Source organism: Helianthus annuus, chromosome 9 (genome assembly GCF_002127325.2).
Source record: "Helianthus annuus cultivar XRQ/B chromosome 9, HanXRQr2.0-SUNRISE, whole genome shotgun sequence".
Classification (NCBI taxonomy): Eukaryota; Viridiplantae; Streptophyta; class Magnoliopsida; order Asterales; family Asteraceae; genus Helianthus; species Helianthus annuus.
Genome location: NC_035441.2, coordinates 26102392 through 26120659, shown reverse-complemented (window position 1 = coordinate 26120659; position 18268 = coordinate 26102392).

Here is an 18268-nt window from a genome sequence, read left to right as displayed (position 1 = left end):
CATAACATCCACGATCCATGCTCCACAACGACCTGCTCCTCCCTGTGCAAGCTCCATATGTACCTAAGGTCCTGCAAGGCATGCAGCAGAGAGTCAACAACTAGTTGAGCGAGTTCACAGTTAACAGTTCAGTAATTGTAATAGTATAATAAGCCTTGTGTTCGTTCATTAAGTCATGTGTCGTATTAGTTCGTATCGCGGCCCTCTAGGCATGTATGCGAAGATTAGGGAAAGTTTTCCCAAGTATTCTAGACTAGGTATATTCGTATCGCGGCCACCCGGCATGTGTGCGAAGTTTAGTGTATAGTTCGCGGCCTTCCTAGGCATGTGTGCAAAGATTAGTCATATTATCGCGGCCAACCCTGGCGTGTGTGCGAAGATCAGTTCTATAAGTATCACTAGTCTAGTCGTATCTTATCAATAACCCTTCCTCACCCGAGGACCATATAACTAAGTTCCATAAGCTAGGTAAGTACAAGTAAATAATCCAAACCCATTCCCACCCTGGGAACCCCATGCCTTGGCTGTGTGAACTCACCTTGGTTTGCTCGGTATGCTAGGTTATGCGCTCACAAGTAATCAGTCAAGTCCTATAGTGTGCACGTGTATTAAATCAGTTCATGTTCGTAAGGTTTCACAGACAATCTAGGTCACAAAGTGTGCCTAAGAAATCATCATGCATCACATAAACATTCCATCCTATTCATGCAATATATGCTTCATATAATGTCTTTCACCATTTGTTCTACTATAGTTATTCATTAACATGCCTCACATGGTTAGCAGTTTAAAAAGGTTAACATACATAACTCATCACAGTCATCATTAACTGATAATAGCATCACAAGTATATCACATAAGGAAGTCGAACAAGGCACCTCAATTAAAGATCGGATCCCCCTTGCCCATATAAAAGTCGGACCCCTTACAAGTGTGTATATAAAAGTCGGACCACATTGTTTCAAGCCAAAAGTCGGACCATGTCACTTGACTTAATGAAATTCGGACAATGTTACTCAAAAGTCGGACTTATTGTGTATCACCAGAAATTCGGACCCTTTGAACTTTAAAATTCGGACTAGGTGCAAGTCCCTCATGAAATTCGGACAAGTGATCATGATGTAAAACTCGGACTCAAGGATGTGAAGTCTTAAAAGTCGGACTTTGATGTGATATACATACAAAACTCGGACAAGGGGGGGGCTTCCCTACTTAAAAATTCGGACAATCTTGTAAAACTCTGACATATCTTTCCCTAGTATAAAAGTCGGACCAACATGTCGTTTACAAAACTCAGACAAAGATTAACACACAAACTCGGACACCTTGTTTCCTTGGTATAAAATTCGGACCTATGCATGTTGTTAAGAAGTTCAGACTTTTAAGCAAGAAACTCAGACAAACAAACATGATAATCAAAAGCTCAGACTTTTGTGACTTCACAAAACTCTGACTGTTAACTATGAGTTTCAACATACGTGATTTCCAAAGCCAATTCACAGAATCAATGGAACAGTTACGTTTTCACAAACTACGATCAAAACCCTAATTTCATATATGCAGAAATCCAATTAACCATCAGTAGTTCTAACATATCATGCATCTTAATCATCAGGCAAATGATTACACAACAATCCTATTCATTTCTCAATAATCAGAATAAATCAATAAGCACATAATATCATATGAAGAACTAGGGTTTTAGCATGAATCAATCAATCAACGATTAACAACAAACAATGATTAAACAATTATCTTGGATTGATTCTAGACAAAGAGAGGAAATCAAGATTGATGAAGAGCTTGTGCCAATGATGAAGATGATTGTAGAGAGGATTAGAGAATGTGAAAGTACGTGTTTTGATTCTTGGGTGATGATTAGTGAAAGGGATTAGGGTTAAGAATGATTAGAATTTCACTATTAGCACTAAGCACCCTTAAGAATTATTTATCACATATTACATGCACAAGATATACAATTTACAATTTCATCACCACATTCAAGTATTTGTCAAATCTTTCACAAGTAACACATAACCATGCACAATTACAATACACTTTATCGAATCCAAAACATATACAGTTACAAAGCAAACCAATTGTGCAAGTAAACAACTAAACAAACAGTGAACGTTCAATAAATGCGAAAGTGGAATCTTGGAAGCTCGAGTTGTCACATGTCGACTTCGTCTTATATCGAGTCTTGGTTGCGTTACGGATCTGATCAAGACATGATGTCATCTTATTTATTGATGACTTAAACATGTCGGAAAGAGGTTGGGGAGTGAAAATTTAACATTACTTAAATTTACACCTCTTGTACAAGACACTGCTCCATCTTGACACTGTTCTATCATAACTTGTCTCCTTAAAATCTAATGCTACTCTTACAAAAGTTTCATTGTTGCTTAATTGCGGGCACACTTAGATTTCTTACCTAAACTAACGTAGTCCTCAACAAGAGAGATCACAACGACTAACGTCATTAATTTGTTTTCTCTATTAGAATTTGTTGGTCATTAAATATTGACCCTAAGCATGCTGAGTTCCTAAAGTTTCTAAGGTTAGTGGGAGCAGTCAAAGTCCTTATCATGATTTGCAAGGAATACAAGAGGCGGGGGGAAGAGTGTCATTAAATTTCACTCCGAATTTAACTCTGATTACACCTCTTGTACACCACACTGCACCAACTCTTACAAACTTAGAATGAAAATGATAGCAACCTAACCAAGAGCTAATCCATAAAATTGAAACTTCTAATGAACCCAATAATCAACTCAGGAGGTCATCTAGGTTTAGAAACCTACTAACTTTGATGATTACATAACCTCCCTAACTGAAGTTGAAATGGATTATGGAAAAGTTTGCTGGTCCAATCTTCTAAATGGAATAAAACAGTTTTCTAGTAAAACTGATTTTATGTGTTCGTATAACTAGGATTTGATTGAGTTACCTAAGAGTGTTCATAACTAAATCAAATCCTGATATATAAACGTTAAGACACTAAAAAGCATGATTGATTGTCAAAGGTTATACTAAGGAAGAGATAAATTATCAAAACATTTCTTTGAGGATCATCACTGTTCTAGTAGCTTATAATAGTTTAAAGCTACATTAGATGAACATTAAAAACAATTTTCCCTAACAAATGGCTGACACATTTACATGTTCATTAGATAACAACCTAAAGTTTCAAACTGAAGGTTAAAGAACACTTTATTTGTAAGCCAATAATATCTATGTATGGGTTAATGCAAACATCATAATGTGATGAAAAGCTAACGTAATTAGTTTCATCAAGAATCAAGTGGATTAATAAACCTACCTCAAAATGAGTGGGAGCAACTAAGATAAACTTGCCTATATAGATGATATTCTTTTGACAAGTATATGTTACATAAGTCAAAGCATTGTTAACACAAACTTTAATATAATAGATCTCAGAGATGTCTCTTATGTAATAGATATCATAACGTACTGAGATAGACCCAACGGGACATTAGTTTCGTTCCATAAGTTTAACATTAAATGGGTCCTTACATATGTAACAAAATACTGCTCTCCTTTAGAGGATACCAGGATAAATGAAATTATTTCCTTATGCTTCATTAATTGGAAGCCTTATGTAAGTTTAAGTCTATACTCGTTTAGATATTACTCACATTGCAACACACTAGATATGTCTAGATTAATGTGTAGCATCTAATGGAGTACTACAATATCTTTAAAAGAAACGAGAAACTTCAATTTAAAGAAGCAGTGAGAATTAAAACCGGTTTATTACTCTAACTTTGTGATATTCAAAGATTACAAAATGTAATTTCGGGTATATCTTTATGTTAGCAGACAAAACCTATCTCATGGAGGAGTCATAATGGACTGATATCAACAACCAAAGTTATAACGACATAATATAATCACTAAATGTTGTTGAAAATTTATCAGTGGAGTCATAAGTTTATTAACTCCATATAATTAATGTTTTGAAGAATTAGTGTGATAAAGTCAACTATCATGACTCCTTGAACAGTAACAGTTCAAGAGATGTTGCATTAAATTTCGATACGCAATTAATTATTCGTTTATGAACGACTTGAGGAAACTAAGTTTTGTATCGAATACATTCATGATATGCTTAAGGATCCTATAACTGAAGGGCTATTACCCATAAGTCTTATTAGGAGAGCTCATAGACGGGTATTAATTAATGGCCGTGCGCAATTGCATATCGTACTATGAATGACTAAGTATTAGTTAATTTTCCTCATCAGTTTGATTTTGTATGTCTCTAAGAATATGTCAAGCCGGCATAATGGCATATAGACAAATAAAGTTACAAATCAAACAAAGGGCTTATGCGTATTTTGATCATAACGATTAGGTTTTAAATTAAGGCTATAGTATGATTAATGGGGGTCCTGAGTCGCATAATGATTCAACGGCTGTATTTCTCTGCTATAGTACTTGTTTAAGGCTAAAATGAGTGTTAACTCCTGATCAGGCTTATCTAACACTCATAGTAATTGATTACTCGGCTAAGTGGGAGAATGTAAGATTAAATATATTTATTTTATATTAAATCTAGTAGCCATTATAATCATTTACATTATATGGATCAAAATATATAATAATCCTATTAAATAATTAGTCGGTAATTGTTGGTGGGCCCAATTACCCTTATTAACTAATTAGGGTTTCCTCCCGGGTGCATATATAAGGAGAATAATGTGGAGGTTAAAGGGTTAGACAATTTCACAAACCCTAATAGCACCTAACATCAATCTTGCCTCCCTCTCCATAACCGATTCCCTTGTCGGTTTCTTATCATCACCATCATTAGATTGCACCCTAAGGAGGAACCAGAGCAAGATGACAATCATGTCAAAACATATTGTTGTGCCTCCATCTGGATTCTCTGTTGGCATGTACTGCTGCAATCAGATATGTTTTCATGTTTTCCATTATGCCTAAAACAGAACTGACCAACAACCGTTAGTATATATATAATTCGTCATTTTGCTTAGAGTATATAATGGAATATCACCACTACCTCGCCTACAAGGGTCCATGTGCTAACAACGTAAGTTGCTTAGCTGTTGTTACACCTAACCAATAACTAGGTATATGTTTATTGTCCAATTTGGCATTTATGTATACTTGTCTTTATCCATAAACATTGCAACTTGTTCAAAAAAAAAATGAATGGAATATCTCCCTCAATAATTAGGCAAATAAACTATGGTCAAGTTTTGTATGTATCGTTGTCTTTAGTATCCATAAACATTCTTTGTGGTCCAAAATAATAACTTAGTGAGTAGTAGATCCTAAAAAGAATTTATGATTTGTATATGGCTGTCCAGCGACATCTTATTAATTTCCGACATGACTGTATATATTCAAACGATAACACATTAATCTCATTTGAAAGATAAGTTTATAGGATTTTGAATTTCTTTTACGTCTTTTAGCATGAGTTGAATAAGAGTACTGTTTAGGTGATTACCATTATATGTGTTTTCTGAATGTTTTGATTGAAATATAGCTTCAACTTAGGTCACCTGGTATACTCTAACACCCATAGGTGTTAATCCTAGTTGGCATCTGTTAACACCTGTTAAACCATTCCTGAAGAGTGTTAAGAGGTATTTAAAGTTTCACATGTTAAAAAGTTAACTTGGAGAGAGAAAGAGGGAATCAAGCATTGCCAAAGTTGCATACACACACACAACAATATGCTATATATATAGGGGATGTTTCAAATAAAAACCACTTTTATTGTGAAAACTCGAAAACTAACTAAAAAAAGCCTAAAAAACACACAAAAATTTTTTTTTTCAATTTTTTTTTATAAAAATCGCTAGTTTTTATATATAAAAAAAAAACTTTTTTAAAAAAAAAAAAAAAAATTTGTGTAGTGCACATGTGTAATAATACACATGTGTAGTACACATACATATGTGCAGTATTACACATGTGTACTACACAAAAATTTTTTTTTTTTTTTTTTTTTGAAAATTTTTTTTTATATTAAAAAACCTACGAAATTTTGATTGCAAAAAAAAAAATTAAAAAAAAAAATTTTGTATGTTTTTTTGGCTTTTTTTAATTAGTTTTCGAGTTATCACAATAACTAGTGGTTTTCATTTGAACCTTCCCCTATATATATATGTATTTTAATTAATTTTAAGGGGCGTTAATGGGGTTAAACCATTTTCTTGGTGTGCGATGAAGTGAAAGAGGGTCAAGTAGGTGATATGGTGCCTACATGTAGTTAAGGGGCGTGAACGTATACCACATAGCTTTATAAACAATAGTACCGATCTTCTCCAACATCCAATTGTGATACCAGTGAAAACAGTTTAATGAATGTTGTGATTGAAATATGGGAAGTAAGTTTAAAAGTTAAATAAGAAGTTTAAAAGTTGATTCTACTTAAAAATAAAATAGTATTGAAGTACACTGTAGATTGTAATAAAATTATTGGTTTCAATTTTGTAACACATTTGTGTACTAACACCAAAATTAGTTATTTTTATCAATATAATGACTAAAATACCCTTCTATTTTTTTTAATTTTATCAATGTAACACCTTTGGGTAATAACACCTAATTTATTTAATTTTAAAACAATTTTACAAAATCTATTTTTTTATTTTAGTCTTTTTATTATATCTCTTAATTAACATAAAATAATATTTATATTTTCATCTTTTTATTATATCTCTTAATTAACATAAAATCTATGTATATTTTTTATTTTCATATTTTTATTAAATTTCTTATTTAGCAATTAACAATATCAATGAAGATTTTAATAACTTTGATGCAATTAACAATATTAATGCAGATTTTAATAACTTTAATGGAAAATGATAGATAATAATAAATATCTTTCATGTAAATTAAAAAATAGACATATATAACGCTGTTAGTTTTAAATAATGTAAACTTTACTCGTTTTCAATTTTGGATTCAACTAACATGTATCGAGTAAACTTTTCAACTGTGTATTTATTTTTTTAGAACGAAATTGTGCATATAATTAGTTTTATATTAATATGTATTTTATATCTCAGTGATCAATTTAATAAATATAGAAACTGTATAAGTTCTAAAAGAGTAAAATGTAAATGAATAAAAAAATACTGGTGTAACTAGAAGAATTTATGTTAAATAAGAAATTTAATAAAAAGATGAAAATAAAAAAAATAAATAGATTTTATGTTAATTAAGAGATATAATAAAAAGATGAAAATAAAAAAAAATAAATAGATTTTGTAAAATTGATTTAAACATAAATAAAATTAGCTGTTAGTACACAAAGATGTTACATTGATAAAATTAAAAAAAAATGAAAGGATATTTTAGTCATTATATTGATAAAATTAACTAATTTTGGTTTAGTACCCAAAGGTTTTACAAAATTGAAACCATAAAACCTGAACCCGTTAAAAAAAGTTAGTACCTAAAGACGAAACTAGCTATAAACCACAGGGTCCATCTGTGTAATTAACTCTATAAAAATCCCTTATGGTATTTATTCTAGAAGGATGTGTGTATTCACACACCTTAATGCCTATTGCAACACCCTTTAAGACGCGTCGTCTAGGCCTATACGAGGCGTTTAAGGTTTTTTTCTCCGACCAGCCACTGAACCACATACAAGGTCAAATCAGTCACATCAGACGGGGCGTCTAGGCCTATACGATAGAGCAAGACGCCTCGTCTAGGCCTAGACAGGGCGTCTTGAGGACTGATTTGACTACGTGTCTAGCATGCGAAATAAAGTAATATGAGGCATCTAGGAATTTATATATATTTCTTAAAAATAATATATTTTTAAGGCTTGTTTAATATATATTTTTTTATCACACTTGTTAAATATATATATTTTGTTTCTTCTAATATATTTTTTTGTTCATAAAGTCCATACTCCAAATGTCCATAATTCTTGGTAAGGAAATATATGTAAGTATATATTTTGTATTTTTGTCCATAAACTCACTTGGACAAGTATAAGTATTTTTATACTTAGTTATATTTTGTGGTATTTTTGGGTGTATTTTATATGTGTATTCCTTTGTGTATATTTTGTAGTTTTGTGAAACTTCAAGTAAGTTAACATGAAAAGTATGGATGATTTTGGTGATTGTTACTTGCAAGTTTGTTGTTGAATGAGTTTTGAGTTTGAAAAGAAAATAAACACATGTTTTAAAACATGGGAAAATCTCTATTTTTAGGGGAAAGTATGACAAAATTTTTGTAAAATTTAAACACTTAGAAAAATATATATTTTCAAGAAGTTCGATTGGGGCGAAAAATAAGAAGAGGCGTTTCAACTTCTCAAAGATAAACTATACAATGCAACGATCTTATCACCTCCTGAAGGAAACGATGACTTGGAAGTCCATTAGAAGAATTATACCACTCACGACCTAGAGCTATGCGCGGTGGTATTCACATTAAAGATTTGGCGACATTATCTCTATGGTACTGGCATTATCTCTATGGTACTGAATGCACTATCTTCACAGATCACAAAAGTCTTGAACACATATTTAATCATAAGGAGTTAAATATGCGTCAACGACGTTGGGTTGAATTGCTGAACTACTACGATTGTGAAATCAAGTACCATCCGGGAAAGACGAACGTTGTAGCGAATGCCTTGAGTCGAAAGGAACGAGTCAAGTCACTAAGGGTTCGAGCTTTAGAAATGACGATTCAAACAAACCTCACCACACGTATTCATGATGCACAATAATAAACACTTAAGGAAGAACATATCAAAGCCGAACTTCTCCGGGGTATAGAGAAACTGTCACACCCCCAAAATACCACATGTGGAAACCCCCGCGAGGCGTGTGACGTACCAGGATCCAAGCCACCAATCACATTGAACTCATAAATATATTTAAAAAAAACTTTCATTCATTAACATAAAGTGATACAAACATCACATATCATTCATTGTATACAGCGGAAGCATAATTCATTTATTAAGTGTTTCGTGAACCATTAAGCTTGTATTGAAATTCCATGCATCTTGACCCATGACCACTCCAGCATCCCAGACAGCAAGTTCCAATGATATAAACCTACAACCTGCAAGCATGCAGACAAGTGTGTCAGACGACGCTGGTGAGTTCAAAGTTTTGTTAACGAGTTTAGTTACCTGATATATGTATAAAACAGTTTAACAATTTGATTTGATGTTGTTATTAACTCGATTAACGTAATGGCTACAAGATGTGTTTGCCCAACCCTAATGTCTCTATCAAAACATTGGTCATGCTTTAAGGAAATAATTCACGCCCGTCCTCCCCGGTACGGTGTGAGGGTGCCAAACCTAATAGCGCTATCAACTAATAACCTCGTTGCCTCCCCGGCAACTGTCGGTAGATGTAAGGGGTCTTATATGATAGAAATGAGTAATAATAACAAACATCGCAATAAACTAGCATTCCTCCCCGGAACGTTACCCGTTATCCCTCCCCGGGATGCATGCTTGGAAAAGAGCAGTGAACTCATCTTGATTTGCTCGGTAAGACTAGTTACATGTTCACGGTTGATCAACCACGTCCTAACATGGTTATCAATATCGATCAGTTTTGTTTACTAGTTAATCACATATTTAACAGGTAACATCACGTGGCACGTAACAGAAAACACATTGCATCACGTAATAAATTACATGTAGTCTAGTCACGCAGGTTCACGTATACATGTAGGGTTAACACTTTATTCACATGCAACAATAGTGACCTCTCACATGAGCCTGACACTTGATGTCATGTATTGACATGATAAAGGAACAAAATCACAGTCAAATGAAATATGATGATTCTTATCATCACGGCCGCCAACCATATTCAAAATACCATGTTAGTGGGTCGTCTCACATAGTGGGCTGACCAATTTATTGGGCCGATAACCATGTGTTGATTAATGAACCTACTAAGCCACGTGATGATAAGATTTACTCAATTAATAAGATGATAAATTCTATCAGAACATTAACTTCACATGCATAAGGAATATGTAATTAGTGGCCGACATGGATTGATGGGCATAATAGTTCTCCACATGCAACCTTGATAAACTCTCCTGAAAAACATTGACCGCTAAAGGCATATGATTGGGCCGAGTATTAATTGGTCACATGGACTGGTATCAATCATGATAACACAAGTGTTTGTTTCACGTGAATGGGCTGACATACTTTCTCAATCATGATATCCATTGATGAATTCACATGCATTCTTACCATTCTAATTCAACCTTAATGACATGCACTCATAATATATCTTTCTACTTCAGCATTAATAACACGCATTCTGATTACATCATGCTATTCCAATAATAGCGACATGCACACAGATTAAATTTACACATGAATAATTGCTGCCATGACTATCACAGCGGGCCCCTCCCCTTCTAGACGGATCACCATGTTTTGTCATAACAAGCACCGACGAAACTTCTCAGGTTTCGTCATGACCGGCTCCGACGAAACTCCCAGGTTTCGTCGAACATCATCTAACACAGTTACACAGTTACCGCATTACATTCATTCAAAACCCGGATCATCGTTCTAGTCTTTAACAAGTATCAATATCACATCAGTTTATCGGACCCTATTTCATCAACAATATCCAATAATACCAATCATCAACACAATACGATCAGTTATACACAGATCAGTAGATCAATCGGTCTGTACACACAAAACATTACGTCACGTCTAATACACATAGTAATCCTAAACCAACGACTAACATTATAATAATTCCAATCCTGTGGTTAAGCAAATTGTACAAGCAAATCAACACCAATAATCACACGAATATACACATAGGAAAAGAATCGAGATGCTATTTACTAACTGCGATGCATAGAGCTAAGCGCAAAGGAATAATCTCTAAGAGAGAGAGAGACTTCGACAGGGGGGGGGTCTGTCGTTGCACATCAGGGAGTATTTAGGGTTTGCAATATTTTGTTTAGCACCACTCATAAGTTTGTATACATGTGAAGGGAGAGGTTGGGCCAAATTATGTTTATTAAAGACAGTGGATTGGGCCGAAACCATATTTAAAGTGGTGGCAGCCCAATGACCTTCTCGACCGGTTCCGTATAGACCCAAAAGCACTATACATAAAACTAACCCATTACACAATTACTCGCATTTACGTTACACAGATTTATTAAGGTCACAAATGTTTCACAAACTTACTAGAGCAAAGAACGTGTAAAGAAAGTAGTGAGGAATCGGGTTCACAAAACGGAAAGACATTAACCTTGAAAGTTCGGGTTGTTACATCATCCCCAACTTGAAAGAAATTTCGTCCCGAAATTTGATAAGTAACCCAAAACAGTAAAGTGTACAATCAGGATGACTGTGGGTTTTCCGCGGGTACCACATCATCCCCAACTTGAAAGGGAATTTCGTCCCGAAATTCGCCAGTGATATCAGAAGTTGATACAACCGTATGAACAACTGAGGATACTAGAGCTTACTCCGATCATTTTGTTCTTGTGTTCCAATGAGCTCTCACGACTGAAATTCGACTGTGATAATGAACCTTGACTTCCTAGTCCATGTTTTCAATGGGTTCTTGAACCAACTGCATCTTGTCGTTAATCTTAGGGTATCACAAGTGTTACATTGAACAACCGCTTCTTTTAGATTCGAGACACCGAAGACATCGTGAATGCTACCTAATTTGTCAGTTAACTCGAGTTTGTAAGCCATGTCGTTGATTCGTTCAAGCAATCCGAATGTCCTAACGCATCGTAAACTAAACTTGCCACGTTTTCAATAGCGTACCGCACCCTCCCAAGGTGAAACTTTCGATCATGACACGTTTGCCTACCGCGAACCCCTAGTGCTTCCTACACTTATTAGCTCCCCTGACGGTCACTCGTTGCTGCCAAACGATTTCCGATCCAAGCAATCTTCCCAAGGGTTTCGAGTACAAATCCTGGACCCGTGACTAGGTTGTCACCCACCTTAATCCAACAAGGATATTAGCATTATTGTCCATGGAATGCCTCAAACAGAGTTGTCTGAATACTAGAATGCTCACTGTTGCCGTAACACTCAGTCAAAAAAAATAATAAGTATCGTCCCAATTCTCACTAATGCCAATCACACACATGCTCGCAGCATGTCTTCGAGTGTCGGGATGGTTCGTTTACTTTGTCCGTTTGTCCAATGCTCATGTCTAGACGTGAGCCAAGGATGTGGTGCATTGCCTGTCATGAATCATATATATATTCGAAATCAGAGGTAACAGGAGTTGGCACCTCGTGCCTAAAAGTCGCCTCTCTCAGATGTTCATTCACAGCTGTGAAGACTCGTAAATTTACTTGATTGCAAGAAAGTGTACCGGTTACGTGAGACACTCATCGATCACCCAGGTGGTATTGTTTTTGTTTCGGGTTGTAGGTAGACTAGCGACAAAATCCATGGCAGTCTGTTCTCCTTTTCCATATAGGTGTTGCCGGTTGCTGATACTACCATTGACCTTCTCACAAGTCGAACATCATTCATATACTTTGCTAAGTGGGTCTTCATGCCCGATCACCAGTACAAGATTTATAGGTCCTAACATGTTTCATCAAAATTTCAGATAACTAGGATATCGAAGCCGGTGTGCTTTGCCCAACACAAGTTTCCTGAAGTTGCCATATAATGAGATCCACACTCGTTCCATGAGGTAGCGAATATTGTTCGGCCTGCCAAGGTTGCTTCTCCATGCCCCGCATGGGTTCAACTTGAAAATTCTCTCCCTTCAGTTTTCCAGCTTGTACAGAGCGAGTCAGATCAAGTAAGTTAGAGTCGATAGTGAGCTGCAAAGCTCAAACACGTTCAAGTTCCTCAGTCGTAATCCTCCCAAATGTTCCATCCAACGATGCCATTCCATGTTTTGCTCTTCTTGAAACAAAGGTTCATGGGAGGCCCTTGCGATCGGTCTAAGTAGTGCCTTTGGTACTGTCTAAGGAATGCCTCCAGCTTAAATCTAAAGACCATTGTTTCCCCCGCTGGTTGTGTGTCGTGCAATTCCTCTTTGTAACTCCATTACGTAGGTCATCACTCTTTCGTGTTGCGTTGACGCGTAACTGGGACTCTGATTCAAAACATAATGATATACCACTGAATCACCCGCACCCTCGGGTAAAAACGATGCTTAGTGCATTGCAGAGTTGGGATTCGAAAGCTGAAAAGACATCCTCCTGTCTTGTCTTCTACGAACACCGCACCCTGCTGTGCTAAAGAGATTTAAGCTGCGCGACCTCCGAAAATCCTACGATTAATCTGCGATATCATCAAGCGAAACCAAGAAATTGCTGCATCCTCGAAGGGATCTTTGGTGCCGATCAACATCTGATGAGATGGGTCCTTAGTGAGATCCACGTGTATTCCTACTTCGTTGATTATTGACGTGATGTCGTGATCACAATCAAATTTAATCCAATTACAACTAATAGCTAGTGGTAAGTGGGTATCGAACTCAGGGAGTATGTGGAAAATGTGTTGAATCTATAGCCTTGTAAATTAACTACAATTAACCTAATATGCAGAAAATAAAGTTCAAGATTTGATTGTTTTGGTTTTAGGAACTAATATTAACTAATTGAATTGCAAATCAAAGATTGTAGTTTTGTAAACAAATTAGGAACAAGCGACCATCCTAGACTTCAGGTTTTAATCCGCACTAATGTTTATGCCCAACTAGAAAGAACCACATAGACATGGCTCGTGTTTGATTATCTATTTGTGATGAAAGGGAACTAAGTACTCGGATTGTGAAATGCGAGGTTGTTACCCGATGATCAATTGACAATTATCCAACCCTAATCCCTCCCATGATATCTCGATTGCCAACGGCACCAAGAACGTATGGTTTAGAATTATAAGCAAACAAAAATCAACACTTTACAAACAAACATTCAAACACCATAATAACTCAAACAAACATTCAAAGTTATTATTCTACAAATTCAAGCACAAACATAGTGTTTCAAAAGTAAACCTTACATCTAGGATGATCACCAAAAGTTTAGCCACTCATGGCTTGAACAAACATCATAACAAAAGGATTAATGTTCATACGAATCAAAATCACAAACCGAATGTTAGAAATTGTTTAGAACCAAGCAAGAACAGCCAAATTCGCCCCTAGAGAGTTCCCAAACCGTCCAATGATGAGAATATTTGAAAAGACACCATAAAACTGATTAAATGAGGGCAGTTACGTTTTCCTCGTAGCCTCCACCGTAAATTACGGTACCACCGTAAGTTACGGTGGACCAAAAAGTGTTAAGGTGGGTCTCTACTGCCTTACGGTGGATGAAAAATGCTGGGGTCTACCGTAAATTACGGTACCACCATAAGTTACGGTAGGCTTCAGCATGAAATTTTGTTTTCATCATAACTTTTTCGTTTCAACTCCGTTTTTTTCACCGTTTTCGCCTCCGTTCTCGTAATTCCGTCCTCTATCATGCTATCTTCTTAATTCTTCAGTCCTAATAAATTATTTTCTTCATGTATTCTCCATATTTCAATCTCTAATCCAACCGCGCCTATTCCGACGCTTCATTTCCACACTTTTAAGCTCCGAATGTACCTGAAACATAAGCAACTTTAGTCATCTAATTCAAGACAATTACATTATTAAATGAGGGATTAACTTGTCATTTAACACCATTAAGGGTTGTCCTATGGACCACTCGTCAATTATATGACCAAAAAGGTATCCCTCGAATCCAGAAGTTACTTTTAACAAGACTTCGCGTGAAGTGGCTCCTCCCTGAGGAGCTCTAGAATAAGGTACAAATGCCGCCCATGATGTTCCTTGCTCCTAGAAATGATCCAAAACTACTTCCATAAACACGATCGATCCATGTGATCCATGAAGCTGCCGGTGTGTTGATTAGCTCAATGGTTATGGTGTACAAAGTCACAATAGCCGTATTGCGTTCGATACGCCGTTTCAGGAACACTCTCCCCTTGGACTTCCATTTGATATTAGTCCGTTCGTTTATCAATCCTCGAATGAAAGCTTGTCCCACGTAACTAGTCGACAGGCTGTCAATACGTGGTCGAGGCAAACGGTCCTCAACTGCCGCCTTATTGAGTTCTTGAAAATCAGTACACATACGAAAAGGCTTATCTTCACGGATATAACCGGGGCTCCCCAAAGAAAAAATCTAGGTCCGATAAAACTCTTATCCAACAGTTCCTGCAGTTGATTTAGAGAGCTCTTGCAACCCTCCTGGTGCAAGACGGTAAGAGTGCGTGTAGTCAGGGCTGCCTATGGCACGAGATCAGACTGAGATTTTGCCTAACAGTTGTGGAAGTAAACCCGAAAGTTCCTTGGGTAGGATACCGAAAGGAATCACGAATGATTGGTGGATCCTTGATCCTCTGTTTCCTTAGCCCTAACATCAGTAAAGGTTGCTAGTATAGCGGAATAATCCCTCCGTAGACACTTCTGTCCTTCATAGCTGAAATGGCGCTAACCTTTGCACCACTCTGACGCTTTAGAACAAATAATGATTCTCCACACAAAATTTTCTCCTCACTGGTGTATCTGCGCGATCTCTGGATAACCAATCCACACTAACTACTGTATTGCAACCATCAAGGGTAGTGGAAGGAAGGTCGATGTCGAACACCTGTCCCCCAAGGTCGAGTTTGCATCCCAGCGAACACATAAGGCTTCAATTGACTTGCATCAGCCGACTCCACAACAGGTTCGGTTTCAAGAAGCATCAGGGTTAAACAGAACAGAGACGAAGCGAATAGCTACCCATCCAAGCTATCGTGTTGCTATTACACCTGATATAGCCTATGCCAATACTAAATGTCCTTCCATGAGCTTCATTTCCAGTGTTGTTTTCGTCACGAGAATTTCCAGTACTGTCGTCGTTCCCTTGGTTGTCGTCACCTTGACTTAACACAGTCAATCCTTGCCGAGGTCACCTTCGTTTCCATACTGTAAGCTACGATCACGAGTACCTTGATGTTGCCACGACTGTTGCCTCTAATATTGTTTCCTGTAACGGTGTCATGCATCCTTTCACCAACAAGGTCCATCTTTTCACATTTCGTGCCACGTCCTAAGGCACTACTCATGGTGCAGGCGGTCACACAATCCGCTCTACAGTCAATCGTCATCGATTTTGTCCCGATTGGTTCGTAAGAGTCGACTCCCGTGAGTCACTAGCTGGGGTTAAGGATTCGATTGGAGTCAAATCGCTGTTGTTCGTTGCCGGTAACTAGGTTCGTTCAAATGCTGAAGTCGGTAAGGTACGACGTTTACCCTCTTATCCATCGTTCTTGCAAGTTGACCAAATACTACACGATTTGCTGCGAGAGTGTTGCAGAAGTGATCGTACTTCGGGATCTAAGGCGTCAACACGCTAAGTTCCAGCAAACAAAGATAAGTGAGGAAAGTATAGTCCAATCATTTGATGCCGAGCCATCCAACTCAAGGACGTTCGTACTATCACCTAACATTCTACACAGTTCGCTAGGCGTTCAGATGTTTGATCAGGAAGGGGTGAAAAGATCATGTTCGAGTAGGAGACAATCACTGCTATGACTCCTATAGACAACTGAGTTCTAACATAACATCAATTAACAGAGCGGAACCCCTCTCACACTCGTTAATCCTCACTGGGACTCACATGCACCTCACATTATTATTATGTGTGCACCCATAATAATAAGGCAATTTGCATGCTTATCTCAGTACCTCTTAACTCGCACTAAAAGGTTCCCCGAATTCGAGCAATAAGACAGATGACACCACAACATAGATCATGAAAGTTCAAGAAGAGTCGCACTCTTAAAACACGTAACATGGGTTGGTAACATAGAAGTTCATACTGCAGTGCTAAGTGTGCATTCACGTGTAACGTCATACATAAGTGTACGCTAGATATACTATGCAATAGTAAACGAGAAACGAACCTTGCAATCTGGAGCTGAGTGTCATGGTCGTCTTCAGAACTTGTTCGGTTATAGTCTGGTTTTATAAAAACGTTTTAAAACCAAGTTCACTATAACCAGTGGCTGTGATACCAAACTGTCACACCCCCAAAATATCACATGCGGAAACCCACTCGAGGCGTGTGATGTACCAGGATTCAAGCCACCAATCACATTGAACTCATAAATATATTTAAACAAAACTTTCATTCATTAACATAAAGTGATATAAACATCACATATCATTCATTGTATATAGCGGAAGCATAATTCATTTATTAAGTGTTTCGTGAACCATTAAGCTTGTATTGAAATTCCATGTATCTTGACCCATGACCACTCCAGCATCCCAGACAGCAAGTTCCAATGATATAAACCTACAACCTGCAAGCATGCAGACAAGTGTGTCAGACGACGCTGGTGAGTTCAAAGTTTTGTTGACGAGTTTAGTTACCAGATATATGTATAAAACAGTTTAATAATTTGATTCGATGTTGTTATTAACTCGATTACCGTAATGGCTACAAGATGTGTTTGTCCAACCCCAATGTCTCTATCAAAACATTGGTCATGCTTTAAGGAAATTAGTTCACGCCCGTCCTCCCCGGTACGGTGTGAGGGTGCCAAACCTAATAGCGCTATAAACTAATAACCTCGTTGCCTCCCCGGCAACTGTCGGTAGATGTAAGGGGTCTTATATGATATAAATGAGTAATAATAACAAACATCGCAATAAACTAGCATTCCTCCCCGGAACGTTACCCGTTATCCCTCCCCGGGATGCATGCTTGGAAAAGAGCAGTGAACTCACTTGATTTGCTCGGTAAGACTAGTTACATGTTCACGGTTGATCAACCACGTCCTAACATGGTTATCAATATCGATCAGTTTTGTTTACTAGTTAATCACATATTTAACAGGTAACATCACGTGGCACGTAACAGAAAACACATTGCATCACGTAATAAATTACATATAGTCTAGTCACGCAGGTTCACATATACATGTAGGGTTAACACTTTATGCACATGCAACAATAATGACCTCTCACATGAGCCTGACACTTGATGTCATGTATTGACATGATAAAGGAACAAAAGCACAGTCAAATGAAATATGATGATTCTTATCATCACGGCCGCCAACCATATTAAAAATACCATCTTAGTGGGCCGTCTCACATAGTGGGCTGACCAATTTATTGGGCCGATAACCATATGTTGATTAATGAACCTACTAAGCCACGTAATGATAAGACTTACTCCATTA